Raw genomic sequence first — 23,132 nt, 5'->3', positions numbered from 1 at the left:
CTGGGACTCTGACTTAGTTATGCTTGTTCCCCTCCCCCGCTTTCCAAATAAGTATGCAGATGAAGGGAATATCAGAGAGATATTCCATGATAATCCAAAACTCTTTTCTCCTTTTTCTTTTCCTCTTCTACTAAAGAACCCAACAGGGATCTGAGCCTAGATAGTTAACACAAATAATTTTGGGGATGTTGAGGGACTTAAAATATGGTGTGTGTGGGGGGGTGACCACTGTGAGTTTCCATGATTCTATGAGAACATGAATTTCTGAAGGTGTACCCCCAAGTGAATGTGAGGTTTTTTGTTGTTGTTGTTGTTGCTGTTGCACCTGATGGTATGAGGAAGTAGAGAATAGTGGCTAAGAATATACGTCTAGCCTTTGGAGTCACATAGACTTAAGTTCAGTCCACTTACTAATGGGAATGACTTGCACAAGATACTTAATCTTCATAAGCTCCTGTTTCCTCACCTGAAGAGTAGATGCCTGCCCTACAGGTTATTGTAAAGATCAAATGTGATAAGGTATGTAAAGCACGTAGGACAGTGACTGGCCCTGAGGATGCACTTACTGTTTGTGGTTGTTCTGGGGTATTACCAGTGCCTTTTCCTCTCTTTCAAAATAGAGACTCTAACATCATTTGCAATTTCAAGAGTTCGAGTATTTTCTATTTCTATTAGACAACAGAACACCTTTGAGTCATGCCTGTAATGATATATTTGGCAGCCCTTAAAAAGTTAATTTATAATACAGACTTCTAAAAATCTCCCAAAAGATCCAGAATCCCCTGATTCTTAAAAAAAAAAAAAAAAAAGTTAAAAAAAATGTCTAGCTACTTTGACTCTATGAAACCCATTTAGATAAAGACGTAGAATTAGGTATTTTGTTTTGTTTTGTTTTTTAAATAAAAGATCAGTGCAGAGTGCCAGATCAATTCTGAAGGGTGTAGGGTTAAACTGTAGCTCCTCAGGTCACCTTTGGATATTCGAATTATTGTTTGATGTGTTTATTTTTATGACATATTACATGAGAAAGCATTGAACAGGTGCTGGAATGGATCTATGTATACAAGCTGGCTTTTTCCTTCTTCTTCAAGATAGAAAAGTGATTGGTATATGCATTACTTTGTTTTTGCTTGTAACCCCTCTTTTTCTTTTCTTTTCTTTTCTATTCTTTTCTTTTCTTTTTCCTTTTCCTTTCTTTCTTTTCCTTTCTTTTCTCTTCTTTCTTTCTTTCTTTCTTTCTTTCTTTCTTTCTTTCTTTCTTTCTTTCTTTCTTTCTTTCTATGTGGAGACAAGATGGAAGGCTATACTAGCTAAATTAGACAAGATGGAAATACTCTGCTGGCCTGGTTTGCTGTAACTTTCCTATAGGACTAGGCTGTACAGCTAGGACCTAGAAATACTTGTCCTGTTACTTATCCTGTCATTTAAGACAGCCTCAAATGGTTTAGTGTGATTTAATCACTCATTCTCTTTCTCCCTCAACCACTTACTATGCAGTCATTATCATGGCTTCTTATCAATATGGAACGCCAGTTAATGCTTTTGAATTCTTATTGCTTTGGAAACTCTTGGCATTGGGTCTAGTTGCCTGTGGATTGAATGCAACACCTGAATCCTTTTTACACATTTCCTATAGTTAGTGCTCCCTCAGTGTCTAGCCTGACTCCCAGCTTGCAAATGATGTTTCTACTATGAGTCTTCGGGTTTTATGAACCTTTAGCTCCAGCAGATTCAGCCATCTGGGAAGGGTAAGAGGTGCAATGAAGATAAGGCAACCCTTACAACAGGCCATGGCTCTGCCTGGAAGGCACGGTTTGAAAGCAAAATTCCCCTCTACCCCGCTAGGCTCTCTTGTGGCGCCAAGAGGAACCAGGAAGGAAAGACCAGTAGGTCTGAGTCTGGGCCTGTCTTTGGTCTTGGAACTCCTATGTCACATTTGCCCCATGACATTAGTTTTTGGATCAACCTGCAATGGATTGTATGAGTTCCTAAAAGCTTAGCAATTAGAAGAAGAAAGCCAAGAACATAAGTTTCTATTTTTTATTGACAGAGGAGGAAACGCTAGTATTTAGTATTATATACAGTCACAGCTGAAAATAAAACTGCTTTGAAGTCCAAAAATTTATTATGAAAAAAGCCACTTTTCGCTTTTTCCAAAATTGGACCATCACAGTGTTTGGTCTTCCTAATTTTTATTGTTTTCCTGGAGTGCTGTTTATGTAGAAAGTAGCTTCTTACTTTTTTTTTTTTTTTTAAATCACATGATTCAACATTTCAAGATTTCTTGGTTTGGTCGCCTTAAAACCTTTCTCCTGATTATCAATGAAAGCCTTCAGGGGTCTGGGGACCTAGCCTCTTTCCTTTCAAGTGTGCTTGGAATCAGCAGGCTCTTACATTTCAGAATTTAATTTGAGGGCTGTAAGAACAATTCAGCATCCCAGTTTTGAAATTTGATGCCCCTTTCTAGTCACTGTCCATCTTTTCTGCTTTTCTTCCTCACTTCTCCATCCCTCCCTACTGAACTCTCCCATGACATCAAAAGGAGCCCTGCGTTGAGGGGGCAAAGTCACACTCACAGAACATTTGTTTCAGTGTTTCAAATTGAAATTGTGATTCTATTTTATAAGGCCCATTTTTCCTTTTCTGTTTTTTTTTAGGACCCAACCCATGCCTGAATTTTAACAAATGGAAAAAAATGCTGAGAAGAAATTAGTTAAATATTGTACTGGAAAATGCTCAGAAAATGTTTAGAAATCATTACTATGGTCCCTGCTTTATCCAAAGTCATTTTATTGTTTTAACAACACTGCTTAGCTGTAGCTTTTTTTTTTTAAAGCTTAGAACTTATATGGAATTTAATCAGCTCAACCTAAATCACTAGGGTACATTTAAGAATTAATGTTACTTTGTACCTCTACATTAAGAAGCAGTTCTTAGGTTCATCATTTAAGAAAAAACATCAAACAGAGATTTAGGTAAATACGTCCTGGCTAAACTCATTGATATTGGAAAGCGAATAAATGAAAAATAGTCACTTCAGGTACACGTAGTGGGAAAAGCATGCATTCTGGATAATGAGGAAGAATCATGGAAGATTTGGAGGGAGAGATAGAGAAGGAAGTAGAGTGTGTGTGTGGCAGGGGGGATTGAGCTCCTCTCTATTTTTTACCTTTTCCCCACATCCTGGTGTGGCAGGTGCCCATCATGTACCCAACAAATTACGTGTCCCTGGTCAGGAGACTCCTTTGCCCCTCTAGCCATCAGATTTTTCATCCCTTAAGTAAGGAGTAGATTCCCTGTCCATCTGCCTTTTCTTGGGTCACCTTTTCATGCTAATCTTTGGAAGTATTTCAAAGAAAGTATCTTAGCATTAATTTCAGCCCATGTTTTTTTGTTCCTGTTCTTGGACCATTGGTTGGTTTCTTTGGAGACAGTTTCTGACTGTTATGCCAATTGTTACAAACTTGTGAATATCAAATTACAACCTATAGTTAATATTCAGCATTATTAGAATATTTTAAAGCAAAATCCACCAGATACATGGTTTGCGGAGAGACTATGGCATTGCCTTTCTCCCTATAGTCCTTTCACAAAATTTGGTTTTATGGAGCTAAAATTTAAAGTGTTGATAATCAGTGATGGCATTTTGTACTGCAGTAACTGCTGTAAGAAGAAAGAATTCTCTAGTATTAAAAATCGAGAAGAATTTAAATTTCAATGGTAAGTGAATAAATATAAGAAATATACTTCCAAAGTAATAAAGAAATTGATATAAATGCCATCCAGTTTGTAATAGCAACAGTGCAAAAATCACAGAAACATTTTATAAAGAACTTTTATAGATTAAACAGGATTATCATGTGAATTTTGTATTTAAAAAATTGATTTTGGGGGCTACTCCTGATCTCAGGGTTGTGAATTCAAGCCCCACATTGGGTGTAGAGTGTACTTAAAATAAATAAGTAAGTAAATAATAAATAAATAAATAAGTTTGGTTCTGTCTGTTCTTATGGAATAAGCGTATTCTATATTTTCCTTTAAATCGACACTGTAGTGCTGTCAGAACTGTTCGCTTACATCTTACAGAACTTTGGAAATGTATATAAGGAATTTATTTAGGGGAACTGTTTCAAATGAAACCAACATATACTCTTCCATTTAGTTTCTAATAAAAATAAAACAAAAATTTGACTTATTTCTTTGTAGAAGTAACTCTAAAAATAGAAAATAAAAGCTGTTTGGTATTAAGACAGGAGACTTAATTCTCTTGGATAATATTTGTCAATTTCGAAATTTGGAAGCTCCTGCAGGACAGAGGTCTTATCTGTTTTGCTTATTGCTGTATGACCAGTTTTAGATGTGGTATATGCTTAATACATGTTTTTGGGTTTTTAAAAATATTTTATTTATTTATTTGAGAGAGAGAGAGAGATAGTGAGAGCACAAGCAGGGAGGAGAGGGAGAAGCAGACTCCCCTGCTGAGCAGGGAGCCCCACGTGGGGCTTGATCCCAGAACCCTGAGATCATGACCTGAGCCAAAGGCAGCCACTTAACCGACTGAGCCACCCAGGCGCCCCACGCTTAATACATGTTTAATTGTTGACTAGGTATATATGTTTCCACTGAAAATCTTCCTTTATATTCTTTTGTACAATGTAGATCATTATATACTAAAATTATTTGATTCATATATTCTGGACTTTATGCCTTATTTTTTTTTTAAGATTTTATTTATTTATTTGAGAGAGAGTGCAAGAGAACATGAGGTGGGGGGCACAGGGAGAGGGAGAAACAGGTTCCCCACTGAGCAGAGAGCTGAATGCAGGGCTCCATTCCAGGACCCCGGGATCATGACTTGAGGCAAAGACAGATGCTTAACCGGCTGAGCCACCCAGGCACCCAGGCTTTATGTCGTATTTTGACTAAGCTATCATTCACAGGACTGACTTGACCATAGGTGAAGTAGTCTTGCCTAGTTTTTTTTTTTTTTTACTCTTTTGGCCATTTTTTTTTTTCTTTTTCTCAGTGATTAAAAAATGTTTCCAAATTTGTTGCTCTGTTCCAGACTCAAAGGGATTTAGACATATATTCACATTTGGGCATTTCTTGAATTATCTGTCTCAAGCACTGGGGGAGTTTTCTTTCTGTGAGGCTGAGGAAGTGACATCTGACATCTTGTTAAAGTAACTATGTGGAAAGAATATGTGGCCGTTGTGATTAGGAGCTGATAACTAATCAATGAACAAGGGTTGGTTGGTTGGTAAACCACTGAGAGCTTGAGTAAAGGGCATTGTTGATTAATTTAATTACATATATATTTAATTACATTAATATGATTTGAAGTAGTAGCTATAGTTACAAAGAAATAGGAAGTTTTCGACAATATATTTATAAAATGGTTGTGTGTTTATTTAGAGCATATGCAAATTCTTTATCTAAGCATCGGCTTCTCAGGGTCTCACTTCTCTAGGTGTTTGATGGTTTTTTGCTTATTGAAACCATCTCTTCAGACGACTTTTGAATAAGAAATCACAGAGAGTGGTACTCCCATTCGTGCGGCTTACCCTTCTCTTACTTCCTGGGCGAGGAACCAAGTCAGAGAATTGAGCTGAGCTGCTTGGCCTACTGATGAGATTTGTTTCAGGACGGAGGTGAGCCTTTTGGCCTCTCCCGTCAGCCTCCCCAGTCAGCCTCTCCCGTCAGCCTCCCCGTGTACATTTTACACTTGCAAATGTGCTCACACAGGAGTCTTCCTGAAACAGCAGCCAGTTTTATTTGAGCAATCTTACAATTTGACGATGAGCAATGCCAGATTTAACCAGATGGTAAGTATGGAGTTACTTACGGATAAACTTAACTTGATGCCAATGGTTTTACATACATCCAACAACTAATTAATTTAAAAATGCTTTCCCCCCAAAAGCATCCAAAACCTTATCCATTTGGCATTAATAATGTGAGATAAAGACATTAAAAATGATCAATGTTGTGGTCTTTCCTTTTCCCTGTTTAAGGGAGAAATGTGATATGCTCGTTGGTACAGATTTAGTTCCTGCCTTTCAAATGCCACACTCTTCTCCAAGTACTTATTTTATCATTTATCATGCAAGAAAAAAATTACCCTTGTAAAAATTCAACTTACGTAAAAGTATACAATATATATGAAATTCCCCTTTCCTAAAGTGCCCCTCCCTACCCTGAACACCATATCTCACTTCCTTCCCCGAAGTAACCACTGATAAGATTTTGTTGTATATTCTCCTTGACCTTTATTCTCTGCATAAGTATAAACAATTCTATCTGTTTTGAATTTTATATGTCGAATTGTATCACATATGTTGTTCCATAATTTAGTGCTTTCACCTGCATTTTTTCATATCAGTACGTAGAGATCCAGCTCATTGCTTTTTAATGCTGCAGAGTCAATAGTCAATAGAATACCACCCAGTGCACCTTTTTGGGGTTTTACCATCTCTCTAGTAATAAATCATTCATGTTCTCCCCCCAGTATTTCAGTTACAAAAAAAGTTGCGGTGAACTTTCTTGTGCACATTTTCTCAAGTGCTTCCTTTTTTTGTTACTTCTAATGAATTGCTTTAGTAGATTCACTCTATATTTTTGGTCTTGTCTATTGAATGAGAAAGCTGGAATGTGAAACGCCGAGGTACTACTTTTGCCTTTTCTGAAGGTTTGCGGCTGCGTGCAGAATGAGAAGCTATTAGAGTTACTGAGCTATTGAATTCCTCTTTCCGCTGAGATTCCCTGTGAACTCTGGGGAGGGGAGAACGTGGTAATGGCAGGAAACCTGGAGATCCACCTGTTGATTCATTCACTAATTAGCTCTTATCTTCGAAATAAACAACTCAAAACCTTCCTTAACACTATAGTAGTGGCTTCTCATTGCAACTTTCTCTTCACATCACAAACTTCACTGCGGAGGAATCTGCTTTGTCGCTCTAAGTGCCCACTTCCCGTTCTGCTCTCCACCCTCTGCAGTCTGGGCTCAGCGCCGGCTCCGTTGCCCCCACGGACACTGCTCCCTTCAGGGCCTTCTGGTTACCAGGCTCTTGCAGGCATTTCGGGTCCTACTTCACCTGGCTTCCAGGGACCCTCAAGACTCTCGATCACTTCCTCCTGAAGGTCCTGCCTTCCTTTGGTTTCTATATCTGTCTGTTAGGGCTGCTTCAGAAGAAAGTAGCGGAAAACTCAACCCAAATTGGTTTAAGCAATAAAGAAATTCACAGGAAGTTCACATAAACGGAAGTCTAGAGGTAGAGCAGGTATCAGGGTCGGCTCCAGCTCCAGATCTCTGCTGTTCTTCTGGCTGGGTTCTCTTCTTTCCGTTGGTTTTCTTCTCAGACTGGTGGGGAGCGAGGGCTGCCTCAAGTCTGGGTTCATAGTGACTGAGGATGCCATCTGGAGGAAGGGAAAGCCTTGCTTCTTGAAGTTCTCCTAAGAGAATAATGAAGAATTTCTCTGGAGTACCATTAAACTTTCTTTTTTAAAAAATATTTTTCCAATTTTATTAAAATAATTGACGTTATGGTATTGTATAAGTTTGTGTACAACATGACTTGATATATGTAGATGTGTCGAGACGATTAACACAGTAAGTTTAGTTAATGTCCCTCACTCAGTTATAATTTTTTCTTGTGACGAGAACATACATTTATTTATTTATTTATTTATTTATTTATTTATAAGTTTTTATTTAAATTCCAGTTAGTTAACATACTATGTAGTATTAGTTTCAGGTGTACAATTTAGTGATTCAAGACTTCCATACATCACCCAGTGCCCATCACAAGTGGACTCCTTAACATCACCTGTTTCACCCATCCTCCCACCCACTTCCCTTCTGGTAACCATCAGTGTGTTCTTCAGGGTTAAGAGTCATTGAGAACTTTTAACATCTACTTTCTTAGCAGCTTTCAAATATACAGTACAGTATGGTTAACTACAATCACCATCCACATTACGTCCCCTGTACCTGCTTATAACTGGAAGCTCATATCTTTTGACCAAGTTCACCGATTTCATCAGAATTTTTTGAATCTCATCGGGTTACTTGTTCCTCATAGTCCCCACTGAAGGGGGTAGGTAAGATTATCTTTAGACTAGTTAGCTCAATGCTTGGAACTGAGACCTTTAGTCTTCTTAGAGGCCCATGCACTTCCAGCGGAGGGGGGGGTGGATTATGTGAAGGAGAGCAGGAAATTGATACTTGTTAGGAAACCAACAATGTCTACCACAACTTCTGTTCCCTGGTTTTTGTTTTAGTTTTCTTGTTTTGTTTTTAATCTCAGGTTTCTCTTCTTGGTTTCCTAATGATTTCCTCTTCTGCCCAGCCCTTTAATATGATGGTCCCCATAGTATCTCTCGTGCTTTCTTTTCTTCTTACTGTTCATGTCATCCCTGGGACAATTCATTCACTTTCAAGGCTGTGTTTGCTGATGACTTCCAAATCTACAGCTCCAGACCATGGGGTTCCTATAAACGGTAGACTCTCTTATCCAGTTGTGTATTGTACATCTCCACTTGATTATCCCTTATGCATTTCAAATTCACCATGTCCCAAAGTGAGTTAATCACCATAGCCCACGACCAGCACATCCTTCTGTATTCCCAGTCTCAGTCAAGAGCCTCATCAAACACTATTCCCTAAGTCATGGTAGACTCCTTTTACTTCCTGACATTGAAGCAGTCACAAAGCCTTATTGATCTAGCCACCAAAATTGAATAGGGCCACAGGCTATATTACCCTTTCTTTCCATTGTGGGTTGTGTTCTTGTCTTCTGATCTTATGCACTTCAAATATAACTATAAGAGCACTAATGTTGTTGACTAACTTCTTGACTGTGGGCACCACACCTTCTTAGTTTTTAATATCCCTGTTCTCAGCAGAGCATCTTGAACACTGTAGGTGTTTGGGAAATGTTAGATGATTATTACATGAGTTTAGTCTTTAAACAGTTATTAGGCCACTGTTATTTTCAGATACTCTCCCAAAGCTCTGAATGTCTGATGCTCTTCATTGACAGACTTGGTCCTGCTCTGTGTTTGGGGTGGGTGGAGTCAGTGGGAAAATGCCAGAAGCTGTGTCCTAAGGCAGTGAGTGCCAGGTCAGGGCCATTGCAAACAATTTGAAACTAGGTCACAGATCCAAAAAGGGCTGGATGAATCTAGGAAGCTGCGGCATGAATCCAATTGGGTTGGTGTCTGAGTTTTTGAAGAGGCTGATGGGAAGAAAGTCTTAGAATTAATCCCAGGTCCATGAGAGACATCTATGGCAGCTTCATGACTACCTTAAGATGCTCAGGGTCATAGTCATTGGGATACAATGATAAACAGGAAATGATTCCTAACCTAGTAGGAACTTATGGTTAAGTGGGAATATGGATGTGTAACAAAACTTACACTTTAATGTAAGAAGTAATATAGTAAAAAATATGTATGCAGTATTAAGGAATCTAGAGGAAGGAGCTAATGCGTGTGCTTAGAAATTGTGATGATCTTGAGGGGATCTTTTCTTTGTTAATTGATTTGATTTTTTTTTTTTTTTAAAGATTTTATTTATTTATGTGACAGAGAGACAGCCAGCGAGAGAGGGAACACAAGCAGGGGAGTGGGAGAGGAAGAAGCAGGCCCATAGTGGAGGAGCCTGATGTGGGACTCGATCCCGGAACACCGGGATCACGCCCTGAGCCGAAGGCAGACGCTTTAACGACTGCGCTACCCAGGCGCCCCTGATTTTTTTTTTTTTAAGATAACACCTTTAAATGCCAAATTTAGCATTTAACTCCATAAATTTCCCCAGGATAAATCACCTCCTTTAATACGTAGGCAAAAGTGCATTTGTTCTACTTTATCTATATGTCATAATTTTTTTCCAGGGCTTGTAGGGACTGCCATTCCATGGAAATCTTTTCAGTAGCTTGGTACTCAAGCTATAAATACAAGTTTTTGGTTTTCTGGGTTTTTTTGAGGATGGTTTTTATGCAGAGAAAAGATTCAGAACTTACTTTAGATATATAAAAATCAATATTCAATATATTACATTTATCAACTATACCTTTAAACTACTTTTTAAGTTTAGCTTATAAATCTTTTTTTTTTTTTAAAGATTTTATTTATTTATTTGACAGAGATAGAGACAGCCAGCGAGAGAGGGAACACAAGCAGGGGGAGTGGGAGAGGAAGAAGCAGGCTCACAGCGGAGGAGCCCAACGTGGGGCTCGATCCCATAACGCCGGGATCACGCCCTGAGCCGAAGGCAGGCGCTTAACCACTGTGCCACCCAGGTGCCCCTAGCTTATAAATCTTATTCTACTTAAAAGTCTAGCAAATTTTAACATCACTTTATAGGAATTTAAATAATGTTTGTAAAATAAAAACCCTTAAACATTTGAAATTGCATTTATAAATTTAATATATGTGATTTTCCTAGTAACTGCTACAGTTGCATGATTTAATAAAAAAAATTCTTAAGTTTTAAAGTAACTCTTCTAAATCTAATTGAACACAAATGTGGATAACCTTAAATATTCTAATGTTATGTATAAAGTTAGATCTCAACAAGTCTAAATCTGCCATACAGTTATATACATTTTAAATTTATAAGGTTGACTGTTTATTCTCATAGGTCAAATTTTCTTTCACATCACGAATACGTAAAATAACCAAGCATGTTCAGATTTTTTTTTTTTTTTAACCTCTGCTGCCTACTTATTTAGGAGACAGAGAATTCTCTAAATCAGGTAGGTCCAAAAGAGACAGGGTCCCGCTATGTTGCTCAGGCTGGAGTACAATGGCTGTTCACAGACACAGTCCCACCACTGATCAGCACGATTGTTTTGACCCGCTCTGTTTCCCACCTGGGCCGGTTCACCCTTCCTTAGGCAATCTGTTGGTTCCTGCTCTGGGTAGGTCATTATTTGATGCAACCTTAGTGCGGACGGCTGAAGGGCATAGCGTACCACTGCCCAGAACTCCTGGGCTTAAGTGATCCTTCTGCCTCAGCCTCCCAGGCAGCTGGGACTACAGGTACATGCCATGTCCGGCTAGATTTTTAAATGTAGGGATAGTATTCACTGGGGTTTGATTTTCTTTTCTTTTCTTTTCTTTTTTTTTCTTTTCTTTCTTTCTTTTCTTTTTTTTTTTTTAAAGATTTTTATTTATTTATTTATTTGACAGAGAGAGAGACAGCCAGTGAGAGAGGGAACGTAGGCAGGGGGAGTGGGAGAGGAAGAAGCAGGCTCCCAGTGGAGGAGCCCGATGTGGGGCTCGATCCTAGGACTCTGGGATCATGCCCTGAGCCGAAGGCAGATGCTTAACGACTGAGCCACCCAGGCACCCTGGGGTTTGATTTTCTTAACCATTTCTTTACTTAATCGGAAACGATTCCAAGGCTGGGAGATGCTTACTCTATGTGGACATGATTATATCTCAGGTTTTTTGTTTTTTTTTTCCTTTCAATGCAGTTACATTCTTGGAGACTCTGGGACCTCCCTGCATTCATTTGTAGTTGGGATGGTTTCAGGTTCCTAAATGCTGGGTTCAAGAGATGTCTTTCCTAATAATTCCATCTATTCATTCACTTCTCCAATCCTGGCTGGGCCGCGCCTGCTTTCATCACTTGACTGAATTTTGCATTTCTTTGACTCTTAAGATATTTAAATGACTTGCCATCTACTGGATCTAATGACTATATATCCTTCCTGTCTGTTAGGACCACAACACCCCCATAATATAAGGTCATCCCACTGAAATCTGGCTGTCCTTCAAGGCTTTGCAGTGTTGAAGGTTATCCTGACTTACACCAGCCAGGATCTTTTCACTGTATTTGCTAATCATCTCTCTAAGCCTGGCTGGCTCATTCTCATTTTTATGGTCTAAGTTTGAATGTAACCCCCTCAGAGTTTTTCTCAGATTGCCCTTTCCAAGAGAGGGCTCCTTTATTATTTCATATACCAGCACTTATTCAAAAATGTTCTTCACACCACATAAAAAAATCTTGAGGAAGAAGAACAAAGCTGTAGGTATCACAATCCCGGATTTCAAGCTATACTACAAAACTGTAGTCATCAAAACAGTATGATACTGATACAAAAATAGACACAGAGATCAATGCAGATTAGAGAGCCCGGAAATAAAGCCATGCTTATACAGTCAATTAATCAACAACAAAGGAGGCAAGAAGGTGCAATGGGGGAAAAGACAGTCTCTTCAAATGGAGCTGGGAAACCCGGACAGCTACATGCAAAAGAATGAAAGTGGATGACTTTCTTATATTATACACAAAAATCAACTCAAAATGGATTAAAGGCCTAAATGTGACACCTGAAACCATAAAACTCCTAGAAGAAAATATAGGCAGTCATTTCTTTGACATCAGCCATGGAAACATTTTTCTAGATATGTCTCCTAAGGCAAGGTAAACAAAAGCAAAAACAAACTATTGGGCTGACACCAAAATGAAACGCTTTTGTACAGCAAGGAAAATCGTCAACAAAATGAAAAGGCAACCTACTGAATGGGAGAAGATATTTGCAAATGATATATCTGATAAAGGGTTACTATCCAAAATATATAAATAATTTATACAACTCAACCCCAATTAGCAAATAATTTGATTAAAAATTGGCAGAGGACCTGAATAGACATTTTTCCAAAACAGACATACAAATGGCCAACAGATACATGAAAAAATACTCAACATCATTAATCATTAGGGAAATGTATCACCTCGCATCTATTGAAATGGCTAGAATCAAAACGATAAGAAATAAAACGTGTTGGTGAGGATGTAGAGAAAAAGGAACCCTCATGCACTGTTGGTGGGAATGTAAATTGGTGCAGCCACTGTGGAAAACAGTATAGAGGTTCCTCAAAAAATTAAAAATATAATTACCCTATGATCCAGTAATTTCACTGCTGGGTGTTTACCCAAAGAAAGTGAAACACTAATTCAGAAAGATATATGCATCCCTGTGTTTACTGCAGAATTACCGACAATAGCTAAGATATGGAAGCAACCCAAGTGTCTATCAATATACGAATGGATAAGAAAGATGTGGTAAACATACACACACACACATATGCACACACACTGGAATATTACTCAGCCATAAAAAAGAATGAGACCTTGCCGTTTGCAACAACATGAATGGACCAGGTATAGTGCTAAGTGAAACAAGTCAGAGAAAGACAAATACCATATGATTTCACTCATATGTGGAAATAAAACAAAACAAATGAACAAGCAAAGAAAAAAGACAAACCCCCCCCCAGAATCTTAAATACGGAGAACAAACTGGAGGTCACCAGAGGGGAAGTGGGTGGGGGGATGGGTGAAATAGATAAAGGGGGTTAAGAGTACACTTACTGTGATGAGCACTGAGCGATGTATGGAATTCTTGAATCATTAATTTGTACACCTGAAACTAATATAACCCTATATGTTAATTATACTTCAATAAAAAATAAACATTAAAAATCTGTGATTATTAATTAATCCACTTGTGACTTCTCTGTGCCACTAGAGTGCAAGCTCCATGTAAAGTCTAGTCTTTTTTTTTCAGTTAAGTATTTTATTTTGAAGTAATTTTACAATCATAAGAAGTTGCGGGGCGCCTGGGTGGCTCAGTCGTTAAGCGTCTGCCTTCGGCTCAGGGCATGATCCCAGAGTCCTGGGATTGAGCCCCACATCAGGCTCCTCCACTGGGAGCCTGCTTCTTCCTCTCCCGCTCCCCCTGCTTGTCTCTCTCCTACTGGCTGTCTCTGTGTCAAATAAATAAATAAAATCTTTAAAAAAAAAAAAGAATCATAAGAAGTTGGAAAGATAATACAGAGTTCTATGTGCTCTTCATCCAGCTTCCCCAAAGAATATGATCTTATATAACTATAGTACGTTATCAGCACCAGGAAGCTGACATCGCCACAATACTATTGTGTTGACTTACAGACCTCATGGGGGTTTCACCCAGTTACGTACACTCATGTGTACATGTGTGTGCATGTGCACATGTGTGTAATTCTATGAAATTTTATCCCATGTATAAATTCATGTAACCTACCACAATCAGGATACAGAGCTGTCCTATGACTACAAAGACACTCTCTCCCACTCTCCCTGTGGAAGGATGAGTCTGTTTTATTCACTGTTGTCCTGCCAATGCCCTGCGACGTGTTGGGTACATGATGACATCCAATAAATATTTGTTGAGTGTACCAGAACTGGCTAGATATTACTGGGGGGAATTTACCTAATTTGTTTGGATAAAGATGTATTACTCTGTTTATCAGATTTCAGTTACCTAAGAGGATGTTTGAGGAGAAAAATGTTATCAAACTCCATCTCATAATGACTAATTGGCAAAGAACATAAAAAATCCATGGCTACCAAGATCTCACAGAAATGTTATATTACTCCAAATCTTATAATCAAGACTTTGCCAATTTGAAAAAGTTTTAAGTCTTGAGGGGAGGCTTCGATAGACCCCATATACATGTATGTGTGTGTGTGTGTGTGTGTGTGTATATATCTGATGAATTATGGGAAACGTCATTTCTACATCATGTGGAATCCAGACTAGAAGATGGTGGCCTGACCGGAGTGCAGAGCTCCAGTGCCATGAGGCCTTGCTTCCTTCTGTTTCCGGTGACTCCTACCGTCCCAAAGTAAATAGAAACATGACCCCCCACTAATGTGCTTTAGACTGACTACAATAAAATTTCCCGTAATGCATACTAGGGGGAAACCGACTACTCCTGAAAGATATTTGCACATTGTTGGAGTTTCTTGACCTTAAGATATCTTTTTGGAAGCATTTAAAGAACTAAAGAAAGAAATTGCCCTTTAAGGAGACCTTGTGACAGAAGGAGGGGGAGAATAATTCCACTGCATACCAGACCTTACCTCTGCACAGAGTAACCACAGCACAAATGCTAAAGCAAACATGCTATAAGAATGCCACAATATTCATTCCCCTCTTTTCTGATAAGAAAGGTTTATGAATTTTTATATCTTGAAAACCTTTGTTTTGCAGGCTTTGCTTTAGCAGGTTACCTCTTACTCAGCGTGTGGAGACTGAATCACTTCGGAATCCATTTTTATTTAGTTACTGGAGGTGTAGCATTTAGTATATTTTGTGTTGGAAACCGCAGGTAGGACCTGTTTCTGTAAATGATTTATTTCCATGGATCTGTTCCTTTAATTGATTTGATATTTACTTAAGAAACTTCTTTCTTTGCTTGCCTTGTCAGCCCCTTCTGAAAGCTATTGTAAAGTCTGTCGCTGTCATAAGTAAGCTGATTCCTTCCCAGACCATTTGTTTCCCTGAGGTTTATACATCTTTAAATGGATTCTGGGCACTGTTTCATAAGGATTTTTCTTGAAGTTCTCTTTTGAGATAAAACCTGTAGCTTGGGAGGTTTTAACCTGGACCTTAGTTAGCATTATGGACTTTTTTTTTTTTTTTAAGATTTTATTTATTTATTTGAGAGAGAGTGAGAGAGAGAGAGAGAGAGCACAAGTGAGGTGGGGGAAGGGCAGAGGGAGAGGGAGAAGCAAACTCCCTGCTGGGCAGGGAGCCAGGTGTGGGCTCCATCCCAGGGCCCTGGGACCATGACTTGAGCTGAAGACAGATGCTTAATGGACTGAGCCACCCAGGTGCCTCCAACACTATGGACTATCGATGTAGACTCAACTCTACTTGAATTTTAAATAAAAGCATCTTTAGAACTCTTTGCTAGTTTCATTGATTTTAAAATTCAACCTAAATAAAAACAGGATGATTACTATAAAAACTCAGCTTTAAGACAAGTCCTGTGCCAGCCCTCCCAACCACACTGCCAGCCTGAAGCCATTCTGGAGTGGCCACTGGATACATAAGCAGTGCTGCAAAGTCCTTAAGCGGGGAGGCCAGTCAGTCTAAATTGCCTCCGTGTCTTCACCTCTCTGGTAATAGGGATTCCAAGGTCCTAAAAGGATTTGTGTGGACCTCACCTCAGTCCCCATTCCTACCATGGGAGTGAGAAGGGTATGGAGCGTGCTCTTCAAGTGGAATTTCTGAGCTCCACGGAGCTGGCTGAGGAGGGGTCCAGGCCCAGGGAGGAGGGCCTGGAGAAGGGATGTCCCCATTCTGCATCTTGCCCTCTTCCTCAACAGCAGCTGGAAGCTGTTCGGTCCTTTTTTTGCCCCCCTTCTCTTTCTGTAAATAGAAAAATGCTGCCTTTCTGCAAAGTAATATTTCAAGAAGCGCCTATGGTGTTTGTCTCCAGCTCACTGAAAAGGAAGAGTGGTTTTTAAATGGAGAGGAAAACCTAAGGCCAAGGTCACCAGACCTGAAGAGAGCTAAGAAAGAAAACTGCCTTCCAAAGCATCCAGCTGTTCCCAGCTACCGAATCCCATTGGTATCAGAGGTTATGGCGCAAGTGATTTCAACTCAGAGCTCCTGGCTGCAGTCTTGGAGCTGACCCCGAGAATGACAGGGAGTCACTGGATTTCAGCTTTGCTTAGGCAAGTCCACGACGCAGGGGAAACCCTGTTCAGCCTTCCAGGGAACTTCCAGAGTTAAGGACTCGTGTATGACTTAGGTCAATTAGGTGCACTTTCCAGACATTTCGCCCTTATCAACATAAATATTTTCCCAAATGTGGCTCTCTGCTTTACCCTTGCCTCTGAGGAGGAAAGTCTTGTTAATGGAGAGGGCAGACCAAGGGCAGGGAACTGCTCATTTTTCTGCATCATGGAAAACATAGGATGTGCAGGAAACATATCCTTTCAACTGGCTTAATCCTTCAGTGAGGCTCATTTCAATGAGCTCCATTGTGTTCAGTCCTTATTCGAACGTGATAAAAATAGAACACTTAGAGTGCTATGGCTGTAGAACCAGAGCGAAAGGGAGAGTTGAGGTAATTGTCCAGATAATCCAAGCAAAAACAAAACAAAACAAAATAAAACCGACCACTGTTGAGGGAAAAAAAAAAAAAAAGCAGCTTTAGGAGTTCGAATGATCCAGTCTGGTTCCCTACATTGTTCCAATTCATCAGCTCTGCTTCTATATTTACTTTTTCTACATAGACTGAACCTAAGTTATGTTGAGGGGTTTTCTTCCCCCCATATTATCTCAAGTACCACCTCAAAAAACGCTTTTTCTCTCTGCCCTATTTCCCAGTAAGAGAAAAAATAGATCTCACAATAGACTTATACCTGTTTTTAATATAAGACAGCAGGGTAAAGAATAGATGACTCTGGAGTTTGGGGGGAGATTTCTTTCTCATTTGTTTCTGTGAGTTCCCCTTAGCAGGTCGCTAAAGGCTGGAGATGGTTTATCTACACACTCACATGTTTCAGAACTGTGGCTTTATGCTTGGCTAAGTGCCTGTCATGTGTGTTGGTTGCCAGCCCAACAGCTTGGCTCATTTAGAAAATCAGGGAACCCAATTTCCTCTGACATAGCAGCTGGTAATATTCCACTGGATGCTAGTGAGACACTACCTGAATTGGAGATGTCGTCCTGGCCAGAGTTCGTAGACTGGCTTCCCACGTTGGGACCTTGGGACTGTGACTGGTCTCTCTGATTACACTCCCTGACCCTGTTGTTTTTAAAGGCACTATTTCTCTCACTGTCCCTGTTACAGGGACTCAAGCCTTTTCGTTCATTTTTCTGATTTTTCCTTCTGCCTCTTTCCCAGCATAACGAGCCACTAAGTCCTGTGGCTTCCTCTTTCCCCAAAGTTTCCATTATTCTGACCTTCAATTTTATTCCCATTCCCTGAGTTTAGGTTCTCATTTTCTTATCCCTCCTAATAATTTCCTGTTTTTTTCAGTCTCACCCGTTTCTAATCTGCCCTTAGTAAATGCCAGAACAAACTTCCTTGAAGCTCTCCTTGAGTGAATTGTAATTCCTTGCAAAAAAAAAAAAAAATTTCCTTCCTTAATAGCTCCTTGCTGCCTAAAAGGTTTTGCCCAAATTCCTTATTCTGGCATTGAAAGCTTTCGTGAGTTTGGTTCTGATGACGTTGGACCCTCACGTGAAAATTCGGCTCCAGAAGTCGAGCTTATTGTCCTTCTACATAAAATGCCCTTCTTTCTCTTGCTCACCCCTCAAAGTCCTGACCATCTCCCATCTCCTAGATTGGACATCCCACTTCTTCCAAGAAGACTTTTCTGGCCATCTTGGAAGGAAGTGACCATATTTGAACTGGAGTCATGGAATCTTAGAGGTTGAAGGCATCTTGCAAGATGCTGAGTTGAACTTTCCACCCTTTGACCTTTGCTGGAACACGTCCAAGATGGGGAACCCATATACATGGTAGCTCATTGCATTTTTGAACAGCTATTATTGATAAGAATACATGCCTGCCTGCCTCCCTCCCTTTCTTCCTTCCTTTTTCTTCCTTCCTTCCTTCCTTTTTCTTTATTTTTCCTTTTTTCTTTCTCTCTTTCTCTCTTTCTCTTCTTCTTCTTCTTCTTCTTCTTCTTCTTCTTCTTCTTCTTCTTCTTCTTCTTCTTCTCTCCTTCTTCTTCTCCTCCTCTTCCCTCTCCATTTCTTCCTTCTTCTTCCTCTTCTACTTCTTCTTCCCCCTCCTCCTCCTTCTCTTTCCTTCTTTCTCTCCGTCTGTCTTTGTCTCTCTAATTTTGAGATAATTTCTGCCTGCCTGTGCCTTATTTGTTTTTGGTCTGTCCTCCGGAGCAATATAAAAGAAATGTCATTCTTCTTTTATATCAAAGCCCCTCAAATATTTGATGAATGCTACCATAGCTATCTTGACTAATCCAAATAAAACCCTGGTTTTTCAGTGATTTCTTCTATTAAAATGGTTTCTAAATCATTCTCCATCTTGGCTGTTTTACCTGGAAGTGCTCCAGGGTGTTAACAATAATCTTAAAATACAGATTATCAGAAAAAACACAACTTCCTGATTTATAGTATTCATTCCAGAGAGCTTGATATATTTGTAACATTCATTTGGCTCATTATGTACTGTAGTATTTACAGGTTTTTTGGCTGCAGAAGAGGGAGGGAATATTTCTGGTGCCTTTGCAGTTTTGCTTATAAACTACAGATCAGCCTCTGGAAAGAAGCAACTCAGATCTGTAAATCTTTGTGTCCTTTAAAGAAGGTCCTGTATCTAGTAGGCATTCCATACTTTGATTTTGAAAAAATAATCTCTAGTGATGAACTTCGCTAAATCTAGTGTTCTCTTCTCAGTTCTTATATTATTTGTTTTCTTGGCAGTATTGACACTGTTGACCACTTTCCCCTTCTGGAAACTCTTCCTTTGGTTTCCATGACAGTGTACTCTGCAGATATTCTATCTAACTTTCTCCACTTTTCAACCTTCTTTGTGATTTCTCTTTAACAATGGTTTTCTGTGGGGCTCTTTCTTTCTTTCTTTCTTTCTTTCTTTTTTTTTTTAAAGATTTTATTTATGTGACAGAGAGACTGCCAGTGCGAGGGGCCCGATGTGGGGCTCGATCCCAGGACTCTGGGATCACGCCCTGAGCCAAAGGCAGATGCTTAATGACTGAGCCACCCAGGCGCCCCTCTGTGGGGCTCTTTCTAATGCCTTATCGCCTTCTCCTTCCATGTCATCCTGTCATCATCTCCTATAATCAGATTTTGGAAATTTGTGAATGCTTAAAAGTGGTCAGCTTTCCTTTCCTTGGAAAAAAGATGGTGGGAAGAAGAAAATTGAAGAGATTTGAGAGATACTTAGGAAGTGGAGTTGAATGAACTTAGTGATGTACTGGGTTCTGTGGTGGGAACAAAGAAAGGAAGAGGGAGGAGCAATAGGTAATGGAGCGTTGCCAGCAAGGTGGTAGGTCTACACTGGGAAAGAGTGTGGGATATCCGCTGCACACTTTAGTTCCCATCACAGCACTTCTCATCCTCACTGTAATCACCTGTCTCCCTGCACGTGCCCTGCAGTAGGCCTTGCCTGCAAGGACTCACTATGGATCCTCTGTGCTCATGCTTGTATCCCCTTTCCTTGCACAGCACACATTGTGGTACATTCAAAAATATCTTTTTATTTTTATTGTCATTTTTCATCGTGCTGTATTATCTTTAATTAAGTATAAAGACTTCCAATCACATCACCTAGAGACCATTTTACCTACTGCTCTTTTTGCTCACCCGCCCCTTGTCTCTCTCCTCAGCAATGGTGAGGCAGATACCCTTTCTTACCCTTTCTGTGGGGAAGAGAAATCCGTGGTTTGTTGCCTTTGCCAATAACAAAAATGTCAGAGAGCCGGGTGGCAAAGCTGTTGCTGTTGGCATCTTTCATCTGAACTACATCAAAAGAACCAGGGTGTCTCTCTTTGTTGATGATCAGACCAATTTTTCCCAAGTTAGCACCTCTGGTCACCGTACAGAGTTTACCAGTGTCAAACCTGATGAAATCAGTAATCTTTCCAGCCTCCAAATTAATCTGAGTAGTGTCATCCACCTTGATGAGGGGGTCAGAATATTATGGTGAGCATTATGGGTCACCAGGTGAGGGATTCCTTTTGTCCCATGAAGATCTTTCTCACTTTGCACAGCTTATACTTGGCTTCCTCAGGTATAATGCGGTGAACGGCAAAGTGACCCTCGGTGTCATAGATCAGACAGAATTTTCCCCATTCTTATCAGTGCTGATGACTTTCATCAAACCAGTAGGGTAAATTATATCAGTTTGGACCTTGCCATCAGTCTTAATGAAACGCTGCATACAGATCTTTATTTCATCTCCTGTGAGGCCGTACTTAAGTCTTTTCCTTAGGAAAATGATGAGACGGAGATGTTCTTTCAGCTTATGAGGACCAATAGATGGACAGAAGGCAAACATACGCTTTGGAGCTGCTACACTCATCAGGTGTGACCATGAGCCATGTCTGTGCTAGGCACGGAAAGAGGATTGACTCCTTCCGATACACCAGAAAAGAGAGCTAAAAAAACCTCTTTAGAAAGAGGCTTGGTAGGGGCCACTTAAGATTGTTCATGGAAGAAAGTCCTGTTATATCTTGTTGCATACAACTGGAGTTATAAAACAGAAGAAAAAAAGACAAACTTTGGAACTTTAAAATGTACTATGGCATTAACTGAACATCAGAAAAATGACACAACACATGGACCCAATCAGTGAAGTGATATTTACTGAGCATCTATTGTGGACAAGGCTCTGCGTTAGGGCCTTTGGGTAATCATGTAGGGTTTGCTCATCAAGGGCTTGCTCAGGCGAGGCCTAGCTTATACCTGTTGTGCCAGATGAATTATTAACAGTTCTCTCTTGTGCTCTAATGTGTTCTTATCTGGACAGTATATTAACTGATCACACTACCCCTGGGATATGAATAATTCCAATTTAAATCAAGAAAGGGGGTTGTTTTTGATATTGGGTTAGATGGGGGTCAGAGAGTCAGCAGGCAGGCATGGGGGGATTTAGGGCTGTCATGAGGAAATTCACCCAAGAAAATTATTGGGAGAAACCAACAGACCTCAAACTCCAAGCAGAGTCAAGAAATCTCTAAGAGGAAGATCTGGTGGCAGATTTTGTCAGGAGTCTAAAATGGCCTCATTTTCAAGATATTGCCATCCCTTCTTGGTTTGAAATTTCCACTGTAAGAGTTATTCCTTGGGTTTCTACAAAAAAAGCAATGGGGAAGGGGTGGACTCTTGTCTTTAGAATGGCCAGAGAAGGACTGAGACCTCCCCTCCCATTCCTGGAAAGCCTTTCCTCATTGGCTGATGAGCAACAATACCAAGTTTGGAGACTGCTTGGTTTTCCCCTTGGCAGGGGACAGGGAAAACAAGAAGGCATAGACCCTGGGGGAAGCCTGATCAAAACTGACAATTGCCAGCACCCTATGTGAGCCTCGAAAGGGCAGGGGAGGTGGGTCTTTGCGTACCTGGAAGAGCTGAGACTCTGTACCTGGAAGGAGGTGGTCATGAGAGAGAAATCAGAATGAAATCAAGTGTAATGATGCAGAACACTTTTTTTTCCCATGAGAATTCAAGGGGCTGGCCCTCATGATCATGATGAAAACAGAGACAGTAGCACACCGTGATGAATGGGAGGCTGTCCCAGGAGCAGAGGAGTGCTGGACAGGCGCGGAGAGAGGGCAAGAGCAGTACTGGATGTTGTGAGTGGGAAATCAAGGGAGGGAGAGAGAGAGGTGCCTAAAGGGGATTTTTAGGATCTTTTACTGTGTCTGGTTTGTGACTCCTTTCCTGATCCATGGAAGTTGCTCAGGCTTTGCCAGCTTCGCCCAATAGTGTGGTCTCTGGCAAGGGACCTCCATGTGTGCCAAGCACATATTCGACAGAATAAAGATTGTAGATGTAATTAATAAAATACCAATGAGCAAAAGCATTACCAAAGTCATAATGACTTCTTGTTATATATATCTCCCCACCAATTGATAATTAAAAACAAAGAGCTATTTTTGTGTGGGAGTGTGAGGACAAGTCTTGGAAGGTTTCAGAAGCAGGAAGGTGACAAACACAGGTCTAGGGGGGTCCTCAATTCTTTACTCATCCTTCTGGGTTTTGTCAACATATAGTGTTGAACTTTCCTATAGAAATGGCATACAGTTTTTGCTTTCTTTTAATAAAAACCTGGAGGTTATTTCTGACATAGGAATTTGATGTTTCCTTGAGTTTTCTCTTGGAAGATGAGTTAAAAAAATAAAAGAGACAGGTACATGTTTAAAGCATGTCTTGGATGTTTTCTTTGACTATGACAATGTTAAAAATACAGAAGCACAAAACAAAACAGACTTCTCTCCAAATGGACTGTTTATTTCTGTGGTGGTAAACTCATGGTGTTGTGTTCTGGCACGGAATTCTTATGTTCCTCCTCACGGCGACCCTCCTCTCTGCTGTGGTTCAGCTGGGCTAGCTGCTATAGGGGTTACTCCTGCCGTACTTTCTGCTCATGGTGAGCCCTGAAGAACTGTAGTATTGTGTGCGGTGTACACGTGTATTTTGGTTCCAGCTTCTAGCACTTAACATAGTGAGTGTTCCTTTTCCCACATCATTCAATTTTCATTTAAAAGTATTGTTTTCCCAGATTCCCATATGTATATTCTGTAGTTCACTTAACGCTTTGTGGGTAATTTCTAGATTTTTATCATTAGAAAT

At 40.0% G+C, this 23,132-nt stretch overlaps 1 pseudogene; it reads right to left on the bottom strand.

Moving 5' to 3' along the window:
* Nucleotides 1-7,249: 7,249 nt before the first annotated feature.
* LOC113251069 (40S ribosomal protein S4-like) lies at nt 7,250-20,838 on the bottom strand (annotated as a pseudogene).
* Nucleotides 20,839-23,132: the final 2,294 nt, after the last annotated feature.

This window comes from Ursus arctos, unplaced genomic scaffold (assembly GCF_023065955.2).
Source record: "Ursus arctos isolate Adak ecotype North America unplaced genomic scaffold, UrsArc2.0 scaffold_10, whole genome shotgun sequence".
In the NCBI taxonomy this organism is placed as follows: domain Eukaryota; kingdom Metazoa; phylum Chordata; class Mammalia; order Carnivora; family Ursidae; genus Ursus; species Ursus arctos.
This window is presented reverse-complemented; position numbering and strand designations above follow the sequence as displayed.